The sequence below is a fragment of the Myodes glareolus genome, chromosome 19 (assembly GCF_982192425.1).
Source record: "Myodes glareolus chromosome 19, mMyoGla1.1, whole genome shotgun sequence".
NCBI lineage: Eukaryota > Metazoa > Chordata > Mammalia > Rodentia > Cricetidae > Myodes > Myodes glareolus.
The window spans coordinates 68173452-68194421 of record NC_142044.1 but is presented as its reverse complement, the minus strand read 5'-3'; positions in this window follow the sequence as shown (position 1 = coordinate 68194421).

Genomic DNA, 20970 nt, shown 5'->3' with positions numbered 1-20970 from the left:
AGTTTCTGGTGAATGCTTGTAAGTAGCTTAAGGCTCTTTCAAAGGAAAGTGATTTTCTCTGAATGGACAGCATTTAGAAAGTGAAGCAACACTCCATTCACTTCGCACAGTGAATTGAAGTGTTGGAACAGACTGCTTCTCTTTCAGAGAAACGCATGTGAGTTTCTTCCTAATGCTTGAAAGTAGCTTAAGGCAATTTCAAAGGAAAGTGATTTTCTCTGAAAGGACAGCATTTAGAAAGTGAAGCAACACCCCATTCACTTCGCACAGTGAATTGAAGTGTTGGAACAGACTGCTTCTCTTTCAGAGAAACGCATTAGTGTTTCTTGTCAATGCTTGTACGTAGCTTAAGGCACTTTCAAAGGAAAGTGATTTTCTTTGAAAGGACAGCATTTAGAAAGTGAAGCAACACTCCTTTCACTTCGCACAGAAAATTGAAGTGTCAGAACAGACTGCTTCTCTTTCAGAGAAATGCATGTGAGTTTCTGTTGAATGCTTGTAAGTAGCTTAAGGCACTTTCAAAGGAAAGTGATTTTCTCTGAAAGGACAGCATTAAGAAAGTGAAGAAACACTCCATTCACTTCGCACAGTGAATTAAAGTGTTGGAACAGACTGCCTCTCTTTCAGAGAAACGCATTAGTGTTTCTTGTGAATGCTTGCATGTAGCTTAAGGCACTTTCCAAGGAAAGTGATTTTCTTTGAAAGGACAGCATTTAGAAAGTGAAGCAACACTCCTTTCACTTCGCGCAGAGAATTGAAGTGTTAGAACAGACTGCTTCTCTTTCAGAGAAATGCATGTGAGTTTCTGTTGAATGCTTGTAAGTAGCTCAATTCTCATTCAAAGGAAAGTGATTTTCTCTGAAAGAACAGCATTTAGAAATTGTTGTAACACTCCATTCACTTCGTGCAGTGAATGAAGTGTTGGAACAGACTGCTTCTCTTTCAGAGAAACGCATTAGTGTTTCTTGTGAATGCTTGCAAGTAGCTTAAGGCACTTTCAAAGGAAAGTGATTTTCCCTGAAAGAACAGCATTTAGAAAGTGAAGCAACACTCCATTCACTTCGCACAGAGAATTGAAGTGTTGGAACAGACTTCTTCTCTTTCAGAGAAATGCATGTGAGTTTCTGTTGAATGCTTGTAAGTAGCTTAAGGCACTTTCAAAGGAAAGTGATTTTCTCTGAAAGGACAGCATTTAGAAAGTGAAGCAACACACCATTCACTTCACACACTGAATTGAAGTTTTGGAACAGACTGCTTCCCTTTCAGAGAAATGCATGTGAGGTTTTGTGAATGCTTGTAAGCAGCTTAAGGCACTTTAAAAGGAAAGTGATTTCCTCTGAAAGGACAGCATTTAGAAAGTGAAGCAACACTCCATTCACTTCGCCCAGTGAATTGAATTATTGGAACAGACTGCTTCCCTTTGAGAGAAATGCATGTGATTATTTGTGAATGCTTGAAAGTAGCTTAAGGCACTTTCAAAGGAAAGTGATTTTCTCTGAAAGGACAGCATTTAGAAAGTGAAGCAACACTCCATTCACTTCGCACAGTGAATTGAAATGTTGGAACAGACTGCTTCTCTTTGAGAGAAACGCATGTGAGTGTCTGTTGAATGCATGTAAGTAGCTTAAGGCTCTTTCAAAGGAAAGTGATTTTCTCGGAAACGACAGCATTTAGAAAGTGAAGCAACACTCCATACACTTCGCACACTGAATTGAAGTGTTGGAACAGACTGCTTCTATTTCAGAGAAACCCATGAGTGTTTCTTCTGAATGCTTGATATTAGCTAAAGGCACTTTCAAAGGAAAGTGAGTTTCTCTGAAAGTACAGCATTTAGAAAGTGAAGTAACATTCCATTCACTTCGCACAGTGAATTGAAGTGTTGGAGCAGACTGCTTCTATTTCAGAGAAACGCATTAGTGTTTCTTGTGAATGCTTGCAAGTAGCTTAAGGCACTTTCAAAGGAAAGTGATTTTCTTTGAAAGGACAGCATTTAGAAAGTGAAGCAACACTCCTTTCACTTCGCACAGTGAATTGAAGTGTTAGAACAGACTGCTTCTCTTTCAGAGAAATATATGTGAGTTTCTGTTGAATGCTTGTAAGTAGCTTAAGGCACTTTCAAAGGAAAGTGATTTTCTCTGAAAGGACAGCATTTAGAAAGTGAAGCAACACTCCATTCACTTCGCACACTGAATTGAAGTATTGGAACAGACTGCTTCCCTTTCAGAGAAATGCATGTGAGTTTTTTGTGAATGCTTGTAAGGAGCTTAAGGCACTTTCCAAGGAAAGTGATTTCCTCTGAAAGGACAGAATTTAGAAAGTGAAGCAACACTCCATTCACTTCGCACAGTGAATTGAAGTGTTGTAACAGACTGCTTCTCTTTCAGAAAAATGCATGTGAGTTTCTGTTGAATGCTTGGAAGTAGCTTAAGGCTCTTTCAAAGGAAAGTGATTTTCTTGGAAAGGACAGCATTTAGAAAGTGAAGAAACACTCCATTCACTTCGCACAGTGAATTGAAGTGTTGGAACAGACTGCCTATCTTTCAGAGAAACGCATGTGAATTTCTTCCTAATGCTTGTAAGTAGCTTAAGGCACTTTCAAAGGAAAGTGATTTTCTCTGAAAGGACAGCATTTAGAAAGTGAAGCAACACTCCATTCACTTCGCACAGTGAATTGAAGTGGTGGAACAGACTGCTTCTCTTTCAGAGAAACGCATGTGAGTTTCTTCCTAATGCTTGAAAGTAGCTTAAGGCAATTTCAAAGGAAAGTGATTTTCTCTGAAAGGACAGCATTTAGAAAATGAAGCAACACTCCATTCACTTCGCACAGTGAATTGAATTATTGGAACAGACTGCTTCCCTTTGAGAAAAATGCATGTGATTATTTGTGAATGCTTGATAGTAGCTTAAGGCACTTTCAAATGAAAGTGATTTTCTCTGAAAGGACAGCATTTAGAAAGTGAAGCAACACTCCATTCACTTCGCACAGTGAATTGAAATGTTGGAACAGACTGCTTCTCTTTGAGAGAAACGCATGTGAGTTTCTGGTGAATGCTTGTAAGTAGCTTCAGGCACTTTCAAAGGAAAGTGATTTTCTCTGAAAGGACAGCATTTAGAAAGTGAAGCAGCACTCCATTCCCTTCGTGCAGTAAATTGAAGTGTTGGAACAGACTGCTTCTCTTTCAGAGAAATACATGTGAGCGTCTGTTGAATGCTTGTAAGTAGCTTAAGGCACTTTCAAAGGAAAGTGATTTTCCCTGAAAGGACAGCATTTAGAAAGTGAAGCAACACTCCATTCACTTCGCACAGAGAATTGAAGTGTTGGAACAGACTTCTTCTCTTTCAGAGAAATGCATGTGAGTTTCTGTTGAATGCTTGTAAGAAGCTTAAGGCACTTTCAAAGGAAAGTGATTTTCTCTGAAAGGACAGCATTTAGAAAGTGAAGCAACACACCATTCACTTCACACACTGAATTGAAGTTTTGGAACAGACTGCTTCCCTTTCAGAGAAATGCATGTGAGGTTTTGCGAATGCTTGTAAGCAGCTTAAGGCACTCTAAAAGGAAAGTGATTTCCTCTGAAAGGACAGCATTTAGAAAGTGAAGCAACACTCCATTCACTTCGCCCAGTGAATTGAATTATTGGAACAGACTGCTTCCCTTTGAGAGAAATGCATGTGATTATTTGTGAATGCTTGAAAGTAGCTTAAGGCACTTTCAAAGGAAAGTGATTTTCTCTGAAAGGACAGCATTTAGAAAGTGAAGCAACACTCCATTCACTTCGCACAGTGAATTGAAATGTTGGAACAGACTGCTTCTCTTTGAGAGAAACGCATGTGAGTGTCTGTTGAATGCATGTAAGTAGCTTAAGGCTCTTTCAAAGGAAAGTGATTTTCTCGGAAACGACAGCATTTAGAAAGTGAAGCAACACTCCATACACTTCGCACACTGAATTGAAGTGTTGGAACAGACTGCTTCTATTTCAGAGAAACCCATGAGTGTTTCTTCTGAATGCTTGATATTAGCTAAAGGCACTTTCAAAGGAAAGTGAGTTTCTCTGAAAGTACAGCATTTAGAAAGTGAAGTAACATTCCATTCACTTCGCACAGTGAATTGAAGTGTTGGAGCAGACTGCTTCTATTTCAGAGAAACGCATTAGTGTTTCTTGTGAATGCTTGCAAGTAGCTTAAGGCACTTTCAAAGGAAAGTGATTTTCTTTGAAAGGACAGCATTTAGAAAGTGAAGCAACACTCCTTTCACTTCGCACAGTGAATTGAAGTGTTAGAACAGACTGCTTCTCTTTCAGAGAAATATATGTGAGTTTCTGTTGAATGCTTGTAAGTAGCTTAAGGCACTTTCAAAGGAAAGTGATTTTCTCTGAAAGGACAGCATTTAGAAAGTGAAGCAACACTCCATTCACTTCGCACACTGAATTGAAGTATTGGAACAGACTGCTTCCCTTTCAGAGAAATGCATGTGAGTTTTTTGTGAATGCTTGTAAGGAGCTTAAGGCACTTTCCAAGGAAAGTGATTTCCTCTGAAAGGACAGAATTTAGAAAGTGAAGCAACACTCCATTCACTTCGCACAGTGAATTGAAGTGTTGTAACAGACTGCTTCTCTTTCAGAAAAATGCATGTGAGTTTCTGTTGAATGCTTGGAAGTAGCTTAAGGCTCTTTCAAAGGAAAGTGATTTTCTTGGAAAGGACAGCATTTAGAAAGTGAAGAAACACTCCATTCACTTCGCACAGTGAATTGAAGTGTTGGAACAGACTGCCTATCTTTCAGAGAAACGCATGTGAATTTCTTCCTAATGCTTGTAAGTAGCTTAAGGCACTTTCAAAGGAAAGTGATTTTCTCTGAAAGGACAGCATTTAGAAAGTGAAGCAACACTCCATTCACTTCGCACAGTGAATTGAAGTGTTGGAACAGACTGCTTCTCTTTCAGAGAAACGCATGTGAGTTTCTTCCTAATGCTTGAAAGTAGCTTAAGGCAATTTCAAAGGAAAGTGATTTTCTCTGAAAGGACAGCATTTAGAAAATGAAGCAACACTCCATTCACTTCGCACAGTGAATTGAATTATTGGAACAGACTGCTTCCCTTTGAGAAAAATGCATGTGATTATTTGTGAATGCTTGATAGTAGCTTAAGGCACTTTCAAATGAAAGTGATTTTCTCTGAAAGGACAGCATTTAGAAAGTGAAGCAACACTCCATTCACTTCGCACAGTGAATTGAAATGTTGGAACAGACTGCTTCTCTTTGAGAGAAACGCATGTGAGTTTCTGGTGAATGCTTGTAAGTAGCTTCAGGCACTTTCAAAGGAAAGTGATTTTCTCTGAAAGGACAGCATTTAGAAAGTGAAGCAGCACTCCATTCCCTTCGTGCAGTAAATTGAAGTGTTGGAACAGACTGCTTCTCTTTCAGAGAAATACATGTGAGCGTCTGTTGAATGCTTGTAAGTAGCTTAAGGCACTTTCAAAGGAAAGTGATTTTCCCTGAAAGGACAGCATTTAGAAAGTGAAGCAACACTCCATTCACTTCGCACAGAGAATTGAAGTGTTAGAACAGACTGCTTCTCTTTCAGAGAAATGCATGTGAGTTTCTGTTGAATGCTTGTAAGTAGCTCAATTCTCATTCAAAGGAAAGTGATTTTCTCTGATAGGACAGCATTTAGAAATTGTTGCAACTCTCCATTCCCTTCGTGCAGTGAATGAAGTGTTGGAACAGACTGCTTCTCTTTCAGAGTAACGCATGTGAGTTTCTGGTGAATGCTTGTAAGTAGCTTAAGGCTCTTTCAAAGGAAAGTGATTTTCTCTGAAAGGACAGCATTTAGAAAGTGAAGCAACACTCCATTCACTTCGCACAGTGAATTGAAGTGTTGGAACAGACTGCTTCTCTTTCAGAGAAACGCATGTGAGTTTCTTCCTAATGCTTGAAAGTAGCTTAAGGCAATTTCAAAGGAAAGTGATTTTCTCTGAAAGGACAGCATTTAGAAAGTAAAGCAACACTCCATTCACTTCGCACAGTGAATTGAAGTGTTGGAACAGACTGCTTCTCTTTCAGAGAAACGCATTAGTGTTTCTTGTGAATGCTTGTAAGTAGCTTAAGGCACTTTCAAAGGAAAGTGATTTTCTTTGAAAGGACAGCATTTAGAAAGTGAAGCAACACTCCTTTCACTTCGCACAGAGAATTGAAGTGTCAGAACAGACTGCTTCTCTTTCAGAGAAATGCATGTGAGTTTCTGTTGAATGCTTGTAAGTAGCTTAAGGCACTTTCAAAGGAAAGTGATTTTCTCTGAAAGGACAGCATTTAGAAAGTGAAGCAACACTCCATTCACTTCGCACACTGAATTGAAGTATTGGAACAGACTGCTTCCCTTTCAGAGAAATGCATGTGAATTTTTTGTGAATGCTTGTAAGGAGCTAAGGCACTTTCCAAGGAAAGTTATTTCCTCTGAAAGAACAGAATTTAGAAAGTGAAGCAACACTCCATTCACTTCGCACAGTGAATTGAAGTGTTGTAACAGACTGCTTCTCTTTCAGAAAAATGCATGTGAGTTTCTGTTGAATGCTTGTAAGTAGCTTAAGGCTCTTTCAAAGGAAAGTGATTTTCTCGGAAAGGACAGCATTTAGAAAGTGAAGAAACACTCCATTCACTTCGCACAGTGAATTGAAGTGTTGGAACAGACTGCTTCTCTTTCAGAGAAACGCATGTGAGTTTCTTCCTAATGCTTGTAAGTAGCTTAAGGCACTTTCAAAGGAAAGTGATTTTCTCTGAAAGGACAGCATTTAGAAAGTGAAGCAACACTCCATTCACTTCGCACAGTGAATTGAAGTGTTGGAACAGACTGCTTCTATTTCAGAGAAACGCATTAGTGTTTCTTGTGAATGCTTGCAAGTAGCTTAAGGCACTTTCAAAGGAAAGTGATTTTCTTTGAAAGGACAGCATTTAGAAAGTGAAGCAACACTCCTTTCACTTCGCACAGAGAATTGAAGTGTTAGAACAGACTGCTTCTCTTTCAGAGAAATGCATGTGAATTTCTGTTGAATGCTTGTAAGTAGCTCAATTCTCATTCAAAGGAAAGTGATTTTCTCTGAAAGAACAGCATTTAGAAATTGTTGAAACACTCCATTCACTTCGTGCAGTGAATGAAGTGTTGGAACAGACTGCTTCTCTTTCAGAGAAACGCATTAGTGTTTCTTGTGAATGCTTGCAAGTAGCTTAAGGCACATTCAAAGGAAAGTGATTTTCCCTGAAAGGACAGCATTTAGAAAGTGAAGCAACACTCCATTCACTTCGCACAGAGAATTGAAGTGTTGGAACAGACTTCTTCTCTTTCAGAGAAATGCATGTGAGTTTCTGTTGAATGCTTGTAAGTAGCTTAAGGCACTTTCAAATGAAAGTGATTTTCTCTGAAAGGACAGCATTTAGAAAGTGAAGCAGCACTCCATTCCCTTCGTGCATTAAATTGAAGTGTTGGAACAGACTGCTTCTCTTTCAGAGAAATACATGAGTGTTTCTTCTGAATGCTTGAAATTAGCTTAAGGCACTTTCAAAGGAAAGTGAGTTTCTCTGAAAGTACAGCAATTAGAAAGTGAAGTAACATTCCATTCACTTCTCACAGTGAATTGAAGTGTTGGAACATACTGCTTCTATTTCAGTGAAATGCATTAGTGTTTCTTGTTAATAATTGCAAGTAGCTTAAGGCACTGTCAAAGGAAAGTGATTTTCTTTGAAAGGACAGCATTTAGAAAGTGAAGCAACACTCCTTTCACTTCGCACAGAGAATTGAAGTGTTAGAACAGACTGCTTCTCTTTCAGAGAAATATATGTGAGTTTCTGTTGAATGCTTGTAAGTAGCTTAAGGCACTTTCAAAGGAAAGTGATTTTCTCTCAAAGGACAGCATTTAGAAAGTGAAGCAACACTCCATTCACTTCGCACAGTGAATTGAAGTGTTGGAACAGACTGCTTCTCTTTCAGAAAAATGCATGTGAGTTTGTGTTGAATGCTTGTAAGTAGCTTAAGGCTCTTTCAAAGGAAAGTGATTTTCTCTGAAAGGACAGCATTTAGAAAGTGAAGAAACACTCCATTCATTTCGCACAGTGAATTGAAGTGTTGGAACAGACTGCCTCTCTTTCAGAGAAACGCATGTGAGTTTCTTCCTAATGCTTGAAGTAGCTTAAGGCACTTTCAAGGGAAAGTGATTTTCTCTGAAAGGACAGCATTTAGAAAGTGAAGGAACACTCCATTCACTTCGCACAGTGAATTGAAGTGTTGGAACAGACTGCTTCTATTTCAGAGAAACGCATTAGGGTTTCTTGTGAATGCTTGCAAGTAGCTTAAGGCACTTTACAAGGAAAGTGATTTTCTTTGAAAGGACAGCATTTAGAAAGTGAAGCAACAATCCTTTCACTTCGCACAGAGAATTGAAGTGTTAGAACAGACTGCTTCTCTTTCAGAGAAATGCATGTGATTTTCTGTTGAATGCTTGTAAGTAGCTCAATTCTCATTCAAAGGAAAGTGATTTTCTCTGAAAGAACAGCATTTAGAAATTGTTGCAACACTCCATTCACTTCGTGCAGTGAATGAAGTGTTGGAACAGACTGCTTCTCTTTCAGAGAAACGCATTAGTGTTTCTTGTGAATGCTTGCAAGTAGCTTAAGGCAATTTCAAAGGAAAGTGATTTTCCCTGAAAGGACAGCATTTAGAAAGTGAAGCAACACTCCATTCACTTCGCACAGAGAATTGAAGTGTTAGAACAGACTTCTTCTCTTTCAGAGAAATGCATGGGAGTTTCTGTTGAATGCTTGTAAGTAGCTTAAGGCACTTTCAAAGGAAAGTGATTTTCTCTGAAAGGACAGCATTTAGAAAGTGAAGCAACACTCCATTCACTTCACACACTCAATTGAAGTTTTGGAACAGACTGCTTCCCTTTCAGAGAAATGCATGTGAGTTTTTGTGAATGCTTGTAAGTAGCTTACGGCACGTTAAAAGGAAAGTGATTTCCTCTGAAAGGACAGCATTTAGAAAGTGAAGCAACACTCCATTCACTTCGCACAGTGAATTGAAGTATTGGAACAGACTGCTCCCCTTTGAGAGAAATGCATGTGAGTTTTTGTGAATGCTTGATAGTAGCTTAAGGCACTTTCATAGGAAAGTGATTTTCTCTGAAAGGACAGCATTTAGAAAGTGAAGCAACACTCCATTCACTTCGCACAGTGAATTGAAATGTTGGAACAGACTGCTTCTCTTTCAGAGAAACGCATGTGATTTTCTGGTGAATGTTTGTAAGTAGCTTAAGGCACTTTCAAAGGAAAGTGATTTTCTCTGAAAGGACAGCATTTAGAAAGTGAAGCAGCACTCCATTCCCTTCGTGCAGTAAAATTGAAGTGTTGGAACAGACTGCTTCTCTTTCAGAGAAATACATGTGTGTGTCTGTTGAATGCATGTAAGTAGCTTAAGGCTCTTTCAAAGGAAAGTGATTTTCTCGGAAACGACAGCATTTAGAAAGTGAAGAAACACTCCATTCACTTCGCACAGTGAATGGAAGTTCTGGAACAGACTGCTTCTATTTCAGAGAAACGCATTAGTGTTTCTTGTGAATGCTTGCAAGTAGCTTAAGGCACTTTCAAAGGAAAGTGATTTTCTTTGAAAGGACAGCATTTAGAAAGTGAAGCAACACTCCATTCACTTCGCACAGAGAATTGAAGTGTTAGAACAGACTGCTTCTCTTTCAGAGAAATGCATGTGAGTTTCTGTTGAATGCTTGTAAGAAGCTCAATTCTCATTCAAAGGAAAGTGATTTTCTCTGAAAGAACAGCATTTAGAAATTGTTGCAACACTCCATTCACTTCGTGCAGTGAATGAAGTGTTGGAACAGACTGCTTCTCTTTGAGAGAAATGCATGTGAGTATTTGTGAATGCTTGATAGTAGCTTAAGGCACTTTCAAAGGAAAGTGATTTTCTCTGAAAGTACTGCATTTAGAAAGTGAAGCAACACTCCATTCACTTAGCACAGTGAATTGAAATGTTGGAACAGACTGCTTCTCTTTCAGAGAAACGCATGTGAGTTTCTGGTGAATGCTTGCAGAAGCTTCAGGCACTTTCAAAGGAAAGTGATTTTCTCTGAAAGGACAGCATTTAGAAAGTGAAGCAGCACTCCATTCCCTTCGTGCAGTGAATTGAAGTGTTGGAACAGACTGCTTCTCTTTCAGAGAAATACATGTGAGTGTATGTTGAATGCATTTAAGTAGCTTAAGGCTCTTTCAAAGGAAAGTGATTTTCTCGGAAACGACAGCATTTAGAAAGTGAAGCAACACTCCATTCACTTCGCACAGTGAATTGAAGTGTTGGAACAGACTGCTTCTATTTCAGAGAAACCCATGTGTGTTTCTTCTGAATGCTTGAAATTAGCTTAAGGCACTTTCAAAGGAAAGTGAGTTTCTCTGAAAGTACAGCATTTAGAAAGTGAAGTAACATTCCATTCACTTCGCACAGTGAATTGAAGTGTTGGAACAGACTGTTTCTCTTTCAGAGTAACGCATGTGAATTTCTGGTGAATGCTTGTAAGTAGCTTAAGGCACTTTCAAAGGAAAGTGATTTTCTCTGAAAGGACAGCATTTAGAAAGTGAAGCAACACTCCATTCACTTCGCACAGTGATTGGAAGTGTTGGAACAGACTGCTTCTCTTTCAGAGAAACGCATGTGACTTTTTTTGTGAATGCTTGAAAGTAGCTTAAGGCAGTTTCAAAGGAAAGTGATTTTCTCTGAAAGGACAGCATTTAGAAAGTGAAGCAACACTCCATTCACTTCGCACAGTGAATTGAAGTGTTGGAACAGACTGCTTCTCTTTCAGAGAAATGCATGTAAATTTCTGCTGAATGCTTGTAAGTAGCTTAAGGCACTTTCAAATGAAAGAGATTTTCTCTGAAAGGACAGCATTTAGAAAGTGAAGAAACACTCCATTCACTTCCCACAGTGAATTGAAGTTTTGGAACAGACTGCCTCTCTTTCAGAGAAATGCATGTCAGTTTCTTCCTAATGCTTGTAAGTAGCTTAAGGCACTTTCAAAGGAAAGTGATTTTCTCTGAAAGGACAGCATTTAGAAATTGTTGCAACTCTCCATTCACTTCGTGCAGTGAATGAAGTGTTGGAACAGACTGCTTCTCTTTCAGAGAAACGCATGTGAGTTTCTGGTGAATGCTTGTAAGTAGCTTAAGGCACTTTCAAAGGAAAGTGATTTTCTCTGAAAGGAGAGCATTTAGAAAGTGAAGCACACTCCATTCACTTCGCACAGTGAATTGAAGTGTTGGAACAGACTGCTTCTCTTTCGGAGAAACGCATGTGAGTTTCTTCCTAATGCTTGTAAGTAGCTTAAGGCACGTTCAAAGGAAAGTGATTTTCTCTGAAAGGACAGCATTTAGAAAGTGAAGCAACACTCCATTCACTTCACACAGTGAATTGAAGTGTTGGAACAGACTGCTTCTATTTCAGAGAAACGCATTAGTGTTTCTTGTGAATGCTTGTAAGTAGCTTAAGGCACTTTCAAAGGAAAGTGATTTTCTTTGAAAGGACAGCATTTAGAAAGTGAAGCAACACTCCTTTCACTTCGCACAGAGAATTGAAGTGTTAGAACAGACTGCTTCTCTTTCAGAGAAATGCATGTGAGTTTCTGTTGAATGCTTGTAAGAAGCTCAATTCTCATTCAAAGGAAAGTGATTTTCTCTGAAAGAACAGCATTTAGAAATTGTTGCAACACTCCATTCACTTCGTGCAGTGAATGAAGTGTTGGAACAGACTGCTTCTCTTTCATAGAAACGCATTAGTGTTTCTTGTGAATGCTTGCAATTAGCTTAAGGCACTTTCAAAGGAAAGTGATTTTCTTTGAAAGGACAGCATTTAGAAAGTGAAGCAACACTCCATTCACATCGCACATTGAATTGAAGTGTTGGAACAGACTTCTTCTCTTTCAGAAAAATGCATGTGAGATTCTGTTGAATGCTTGTAGGTAGCTTAAGGCTCTTTCAAAGTAAAGTGATTTTCTCTGAAAGGACAGCATTTAGAAAGTGAAGAAACACTCCATTCACTTCGCACAGTGAATTGAAGTGTTGGAACAGACTGCTTCCCTTTCAGAGAAACGCATGTGAGTTTCTTCCTAATGCTTGTAAGTAGCTGAAGGCACTTTCAAAGGAAAGTGATTTTCTCTGAAAGGACAGCATTTAGAAATTGTTGCAACTCTCCTTTCACTTCGTGCAGTGAATGAAGTGTTGGAACAGACTGCTTCTCTTTCAGAGTAACGCATGTGAGTTTCTGGTGAATGCTTGTAAGTAGCTTAAGGCACTTTCAAAGGAAAGTGATTTTCTCTGAAAGGAGAGCATTTAGAAAGTGAAGCAACACTCCATTCACTTCGCACAGTGAATTGAACTGTTGGAACAGACTGTTTCTCTTTCAGAGAAACGCATGTGAGTTTCTGTTGAATGCTTGTAAGTAGCTTAAGGCACTTTCAAAGGAAAGTGATTTTCTCTGAAAGGACAGCATTTAGAAAGTGAAGCAACACTCCTTTCACTTCGCACAGAGAATTGAAGTGTTAGAACAGACTGCGTCTCTTTCAGAGAAATATATGTGAGTTTCTGTTGAATGCTTGTAAGTAGCTTAAGGCACTTTCAAAGGAAAGTGATTTTCTCTGAAAGGACAGCATTTAGAAAGTGAAGCAACACTCCATTCACTTCGCACACTGAATTGAATTATTGGAACAGACTGCTTCCCTTTCAGAGAAATGCATGTGAGTTTTTTGTGAATGCTTGTAAGGAGCTAAGGCACTTTCCAAGAAAGTTATTTCCTCTGAAAGAACAGAATTTAGAAAGTGAAGCAACACTCCATTCACTTCGCACCGTGAATTGAAGTGTTGGAACAGACTGCTTCTATTTCAGAGAAACGCATTAGTGTTTCTTGTGATGCTTGCAAGTAGCTTAAGGCACTTTCAAAGGAAAGTGATTTTCTTTGAAAGGACAGCATTTAGAAAGTGAAGCAACACTCCTTTCACTTCGCACAGAGAATTGAAGTGTTAAAACAGACTGCTACTCTTTCAGAGAAATGCATGTGAGTTTCTGTTGAATGCTTGTAAGTAGCTCAAGGCTAATTCAAAGGAAAGTGATTTTCTCTGAAAGAACAGCATTTAGAAATTGTTGCAACACTCCATTCACTTCGTGCAGTGAATGAAGTGTTGGAACAGACTGCTTCTCTTTCAGAGAAACGCATTAGTGTTTCTTGTGAATGCTTGCAAGTAGCTTAAGGCACATTCAAAGGAAAGTGATTTTCCCTGAAAGGACAGCATTTAGAAAGTGAAGCAACACTCCATTCACTTCGCACAGAGAATTGAAGTGTTGGAACAGACTTCTTCTCTTTCAGAGAAATGCATGTGAGTTTCTGTTGAATGCTTTTAAGTAGCTTAAGGCACTTTCAAAGGAAAGTGATTTTCTCTGAAAGGACAGCATTTAGAAAGTGAAGCAGCACTCCATTCACTTCGCACAGTGAATTGAAGTGTTGGAACAGACTGCCTCTCTTTCAGAGAAACGCATGTCAGTTTCTTCCTAATGCTTGTAAGTAGCTTAAGGCACTTTCAAAGGAAAGTGATTTTCTATGACAGGACAGCATTTAGAAAGTGAAGCAACACTCCATTCACTTCGCACAATGAATTGAAGTGTTGGAACAGACTGCTTCTATTTCAGAGAAACGCATTAGGGTTTCTTGTGAATGCTTGCAAGTAGCTTAAGGCACTTTCCAAGGAAAGTGATTTTCTTTGAAAGGACAGCATTTAGAAAGTGAAGCAACAATCCTTTCACTTCGCACAGAGAATTGAAGTGTTAGAACAGACTGCTTCTCTTTCAGAGAAATGCTTGTGAGTTTCTGTTGAATGCTTGTAAGTAGCTCAATTCTCATTCAAAGGAAAGTGATTTTCTCTGAAAGAACAGCATTTAGAAATTGTTGCAACACGCCATTCACTTCGTGCAGTGAATGAAGTGTTGGAACAGACTGCTTCCCTTTGAGAGAAATGCATGTGAGTATTTGTGAATGCTTGATAGTAGCTTAAGGCACTTTCAAAGGAAAGTGATTTTCTCTGAAAGTTCAGCATTTAGAAAGTGAAGCAACACTCCATTCACTTCGCACACTGAATTGAAGTATTGGAACAGACTGCTTCCCTTTTAGAGAAATGCATGTGAGTTTTTTGTGAATGCTTGTAAGTAGCTTAAGGCACTTTCCAAGGAAAGTGATTTCCTCTGAAATGACAGAATTTAGAAAGTGAAGCAACACTCCATTCACTTCGCACAGTGAATTGAAGTGTTGGAACAGACAGCTTCTCTTTCAGAAAAATGCATGTGAGATTCTGTTGAATGCTTGTAAGTAGCTTAAGTCTCTTTCAAAAGAAAGTGATTTTCTCTGTAAGGACAGCATTTAGAAAGTGAAGAAACACTCCATTCACTTCGCACAGTGAATTGAAGTGTTGGAACAGACTGCCTCTCTTTCAGAGAAACGCATGTGAGTTTCTACCTAATGCTTGTAAGTAGCTTAAGGCACTTTCAAAGGAAAGTGATTTTCTCTGAAAGGACAGCATTTAGAAATTGTTGCAACTCTCCATTCACTTCGTGCAGTGAATGAAGTGTTGGAACAGACTGCTTCTCTTTCAGAGAAACGCATGTGAGTTTCTGGTGAATGCTTGTAAGTAGCTTAAGGCACTTTCAAAGGAAAGTGATTTTCTCTGAAAGGAGAGCATTTAGAAAGTGAAGCAACACTCCATTCACTTCGCACAGTGAATTGAAGTGTTGGAACAGACTGCTTCTCTTTCGGAGAAACACATGCGAGTTTCTTCCTAATGCTTGTAAGTAGCTTAAGGCACTTTCAAAGGAAAGTGATTTTCTCTGAAAGTACTGCATTTAGAAAGTGAAGCAACACTCCATTCACTTAGCACAGTGAATTGAAATGTTGGAACAGACTGCTTCTCTTTCAGAGAAACGCATGTGAGTTTGGTGAATGCTTGTAAGTAGCTTAAGGCACTTTCAAAGGAAAGTGATTTTCTCTGAAAGGACAGCATTTAGAAAGTGAAGCAGCACTCCATTCCCTTCGTGCAGTAAATTGAAGTGTTGGAACAGACTGCTTCTCTTTCAGAGAAATACATGTGAGTGTCTGTTGAATGCATGTAAGTAGCTTAAGGCTCTTTCAAAGGAAAGTGATTTTCTCGGAAAGGACAGCATTTAGAAAGTGAAACAACACTCCATTCACTTCGCACAGTGAATGAAAGTGTTGGAACAGACTGCCTCTCTTTCAGAGAAATGCATGTCAGTTTCTTCCTAATGCTTGTAAGTAGCTTAAGGCACTTTCAAAGGAAAGTGATTTTCTCTGAAAGGACAGCATTTAGAAATTGTTGCAACTCTCCATTCACTTCGTGCAGTGAATGAAGTGTTGGAACAGACTGCTTCTCTTTCAGAGTAACGCATGTGAGTTTCTGGTGAATGCTTGTAAGTAGCTTAAGGCACTTTCAAAGGAAAGTGATTTTCTCTGAAAGGAGAGCATTTAGAAAGTGAACCAACACTCCATTCACTTCGCACAGTGAATTGAAGTATTGGAACAGACTGCTTCTCTTTCAGAGAAACGCATGCGAGTTTCTTCCTACTGCTTGTAAGTAGCTTAAGGCACTTTCAAAGGAAAGTGATTTTCTCTGAAAGGACAGCATTTAGAAAGTGAAGCAACACTCCATTCACTTCGCACAGTGTATTGAAGTGTTGGAACAGACTGCTTCTCTTTCAGAGAAACGCATGTGAGTTTCTTCCTAATGCTTCTAAGTAGCTTAAGGCACGTTCAAAGGAAAGTGATTTTCTCTGAAAGGAGAGCATTTAGAAAGTGAAGCAACACTCCATTCACTTCGCACAGTGAATTGAAGTGTTGGAACAGACTGCTCCTCTTTCAGAGAAACGCATTAGTGTTTCTTGTGAATGCTTGCAAGTAGCTTAAGGCACTTTCAAAGGAAAGTGATTTTCTTTGAAAGGGCAGCATTTAGAAAATGAAGCAACACTCCTTTCACTTCGCACAGAGAATTGAAGTGTTAGAACAGACTGCTTCTCTTTCAGAGAAATGCATGTGAGTTTTTTGTGAATGCTTGTAAGTAGCTTAAGGCACTTTCCAAGGAAAGTGATTTCCTCTGAAAGGACAGAATTTAGAAAGTGAAGCAAAACTCCACTCACTTCGCACAGTGAATTGAAGTGTTGGAACAGACTGCTTCTCTTTCAGAAAAATGCATGTGAGTTTCTCTTGAATGCTTGTAAGTAGCTTAAGGCTCTTTCAAAGGAAAGTGATTTTCTCTGAAAGGACAGCATTTAGAAAGTGAAGAAACACTCCATTCACTTCGCACAGTGAATTGAATTGTTGGAACAGACTGCCTCTCTTTCAGGGAAACGCATGTTAGTTTTTTCCTAATGCTTGTAAGTAGCTTAAGGCACTTTCAATGGAAAGTGATTTTCTCTGAAAGGACAGCATTTAGAAATTGTTGCAACACTCCATTCACTTCGTGCAGTGAATGAAGTGTTGGAACAGACTGCTTCTCTTTCAGAGTAACGCATGTGAGTTTCTGGTGAATGCTTGTAAGTAGCTTAAGGCACTCTCAAAGAAAGTAATTTTCTCTGAAAGGACAGCATTTAGAAAGTGAAGCAACACTCCATTCACTTCGCACAGTGAATTGAAGTGTTGGAACAGACTGCTTCTCTTTCAGAGTAACGCATGTGAGTTTCTGGTGAATGCTTGTAAGTAGCTTAAGGCACTCTCAAAGAAAGTAATTTTCTCTGAAAGGACAGCATTTAGAAAGTGAAGCAACACTCCATTCACTTCGCACAGTGAATTGAAGTGTTGGAACAGACTGCCTCTCTTTCAGAGAAACGCATGTGAGTTTCTTCCTAATGTTTGTAAGTAGCTTAAGGCACTTTCAAAGGAAAGTGATTTTCTCTGAAAGGAGAGCATTTAGATAGTGAAGCAACACTCCATTCACTTCGCACAGTGAATTGAAGTGTTGGAACAGACTGTTTCTCTTTCAGAGAAACGCATGTGAGTTTCTTCCTAATGCTTGTAAGTAGCTTAAGGCACTTTCAAAGGAAAGTGATTTTCTCTGAAAGGACAGCATTTAGAAAGTGAAGCAACACTCCTTTCACTTCGCACAGAGAATTGAAGTGTTAGAACAGACTGCGTCTCTTTCAGAGAAATATATGTGAGTTTCTGTTGAATGCTTGTAAGTAGCTTAAGGCACTTTCAAAGGAAAGTGATTTTCTCTGAAAGGACAGCATTTAGAAAGTGAAGCAACACTCCATTCACTTCGCACACTGAATTGAAGTATTGGAACAGACTGCTTCCCTTTCAGAGAAATGCATGTGAGTTTTTTGTGAATGCTTGTAAGGAGCTAAGGCACTTTCCAAGTAAAGTTATTTCCTCTGAAAGAACAGAATTTAGAAAGTGAAGCAACATTCCATTCACTTCGCACCGTGAATTGAAGTGTTGGAACAGACTGCTTATATTTCAGAGAAACTCATTAGTGTTTCTTGTGATGCTTGCAAGTAGCTTAAGGCACTTTCAAAGGAAAGTGATTTTCTTTGAAAGGACAGCATTTAGAAAGTGAAGCAACAATCCTTTCACTTCGCACAGAGAATTGAAGTGTTAGAACAGACTGCTACTCTTTCAGAGAAATGCATGTGAGTTTCTGTTGAATGCTTGTAAGTAGCTCAAGGCTAATTCAAAGGAAAGTGATTTTCTCTGAAAGAACAGCATTTAGAAATTGTTGCAACACTCCATTCACTTCGTGCAGTGAATGAAGTGTTGGAACAGACTGCTTCTCTTTCAGAGAAACGCATTAGTGTTTCTTGTGAATGCTTGCAAGTAGCTTAAGGCACATTCAAAGGAAAGTGTTTTTCCCTGAAAGGACAGCATTTAGAAAGTGAAGCAACACTCCATTCACTTCGCACAGAGAATTGAAGTGTTGGAACAGACTTCTTCTCTTTCAGAGAAATGCATGTGAGTTTCTGTTGAATGCTTGTAAGTAGCTTAAGGCACTTTCAAAGGAAAGTGATTTTCTCTGAAAGGACAGCATTTAGAAAGTGAAGCAGCACTCCATTCCCTTCGCACAGTGAATTGAAGTGTTGGAACAGACTGCCTCTCTTTCAGAGAAACGCATGTCAGTTTCTTCCTAATGCTTGTAGGTAGCTTAAGGCACTTTCAAAGGAAAGTGATTTTCTCTGAAAGGACAGCATTTAGAAAGTGAAGCAACACTCCATTCACTTCGCACAATGAATTGAAGTTTTGGAACAGACTGCTTCTATTTCAGAGAAACGCATTAGGGTTTCTTGTGAATGCTTGCAAGTAGCTTAAGGCACATTCCAAGGAAAGTGATTTTCTTTGAAAGGACAGCATTTAGAAAGTGAAGCAACAATCCTTTCACTTCGCACAGAGAATTGAAGTGTTAGAACAGACTGCTTCTCTTTCAGAGAAATGCATGTGAGTTTCTGTTGAATGCTTGTAAGTAGCTCAATTCTTATTCAAAGGAAAGTGATTTTCTCTGAAAGAACAGCATTTAGAAATTGTTGCAACACGCCATTCACTTCGTGCAGTGAATGAAGTGTTGGAACAGACTGCTTCCCTTTGAGAGAAATGCATGTGAGTATTTGTGAATGCTTGATAGTAGCTTAAGGCACTTTCAAAGGAAAGTGATTTTCTCTGAAAGTACTGCATTTAGAAAGTGAAGCAACACTCCATTCACTTAGCACAGTGAATTGAAATGTTGGAACAGACTGCTTCTCTTTCAGAGAAACGCATGTGAGTTTCTGGTGAATGCTTGTAAGTAGCTTAAGGCACTTTCAAAGGAAAGTGATTTTCTCTGAAAGGACAGCATTTAGAAAGTGAAGCAGCACTCCATTCCCTTCGTGCAGTAAACTGAAGTGTTGGAACAGACTGCTTCTCTTTCAGAGAAATACATGTGAGTGTCTGTTGAATGCATGTAAGTAGCTTAAGGCTCTTTCAAAGGAAAGTGATTTTCTCGGAAACGACAGCATTTAGAAAGTGAAGCAACACTCCATTCACTTCGCACAGTGAATTGAAGTGTTGGAACAGACTGTTTCTCTTTCGGAGTAACGCATGTGAATTTCTGGTGAATGCTTGTAAGTAGCTTAAGGCACTTTCAAAGGAAAGTGATTTTCTCGGAAAGGACAGCATTTAGAAAGTGAAGCAACACTCCATTCACTTCGCACAGTGAATGGAAGTGTTGGAACAGACTGCCTCTCTTTCAGAGAAATGCAGGTCAGTTTCTTCCTAATGCTTGTAAGTAGCTTAAGGCACTTTCAAAGGAAAGTGATTTTCTCTGAAAGGACAGCATTTAGAAATTGCTGCAACTCTCCATTCACTTCGTGCAGTGAATGAAGTGTTGGAACAGACTGCTTCTCTTTCAGAGTAACGCATGTGAGTTTCTGGTGAATGCTTGTAAGTAGCTTAAGGCACTTTCAAAGGAAAGTGATTTTCTCTGAAAGGAGAGCATTTAGAAAGTGAACCAACACTCCATTCACTTCGCACAGTGAATTGAAGTGTTGGAACAGACTGCTTCTCTTTCAGAGAAACGCATGCGAGTTTCTTCCTACTGCTTGTAAGTAGCTTAAGGCACTTTCAAAGGAAAGTGATTTTCTCTGAAAGGACAGCATTTAGAAAGTGAAGAAACACTCCATTCACTTCGCGCAGTGTATTGAAGTGTTGCAACAGACTGCTTCTCTTTCAGAGAAACGCATGTGAGTTTCTTCCTAATGCTTGTAAGTAGCTTAAGGCACGTTCAAAGGAAAGTGATTTTCTCTGAAAGGAGAGCATTTAGAAAGTGAAGCAACACTCCATTCACTTCGCACAGTGAATTGAAGTGTTGGAACAGACTGCTTCTCTTTCAGAGAAACGCATTAGTGTTTCTTGTGAATGCTTGCAAGTAGCTTAAGGCACTTTCAAAGGAAAGTGATTTTCTTTGAAAGGGCAGCATTTAGAAAATGAAGCAACACTCCTTTCACTTCGCACAGAGAATTGAAGTGTTAGAACAGACTGCTTCTCTTTCAGAGAAATGCATGTGAGTTTTTTGTGAATGCTTGTAAGTAGCTTAAGGCACTTTCCAAGGAAAGTGATTTCCTCTGAAAGGACAGAATTTAGAAAGTGAAGCAAAACTCCATTCACTTCGCACAGTGAATTGAAGTGTTGGAACAGACTGCTTCTCTTTCAGAAAAATGCATGTGAGTTTCTGTTGAATGCTTGTAAGTAGCTTAAGGCTCTTTCAAAGGAAAGTGATTTTCTCTGAAAAGACAGCATTTAGAAAGTGAAGAAACACTCCATTCACTTCGCACAGTGAATTGAATTGTTGGAACAGACTGCCTCTCTTTCAGAGAAACGCATGTGAGTTTTTTCCTAATGCTTGTAAGTAGCTTAAGGCACTTTCAAAGGAAAGTGATTTTCTCTGAAAGGACAGCATTTAGAAATTGTTGCAACACTCCATTCACTTCGTGTAGTGAATGAAGTGTTGGAACAGACTGCTTCTCTTTCAGAGTAACGCATGTGAGTTTCTGGAAAATGCTTGTAAGTAGCTTAAGGCACTCTCAAAGGAAAGTAATTTTCTCTGAAAGGACAGCATTTAGAAAGTGAAGAAACACTCCATTCACTTCGCACAGTGAATTGAATTGTTGGAACAGACTGCCTCTCTTTCAGAGAAACGCATGTGAGTTTTTTCCTAATGCTTGTAAGTAGCTTAAGGCACTTTCAATGGAAAGTGATTTTCTCTGAAAGGACAGCATTTAGAAATTGTGGCAACACTCCATTCACTTCGCACAGTGAATTGAAGTGTTGGAACAGACTGCTTCTCTTTCAGAGAAATGCATGTGAGTTTCTGTTGAATGCTTGTAAGTAGCTCAAGGCTCATTCAAAGGAAAG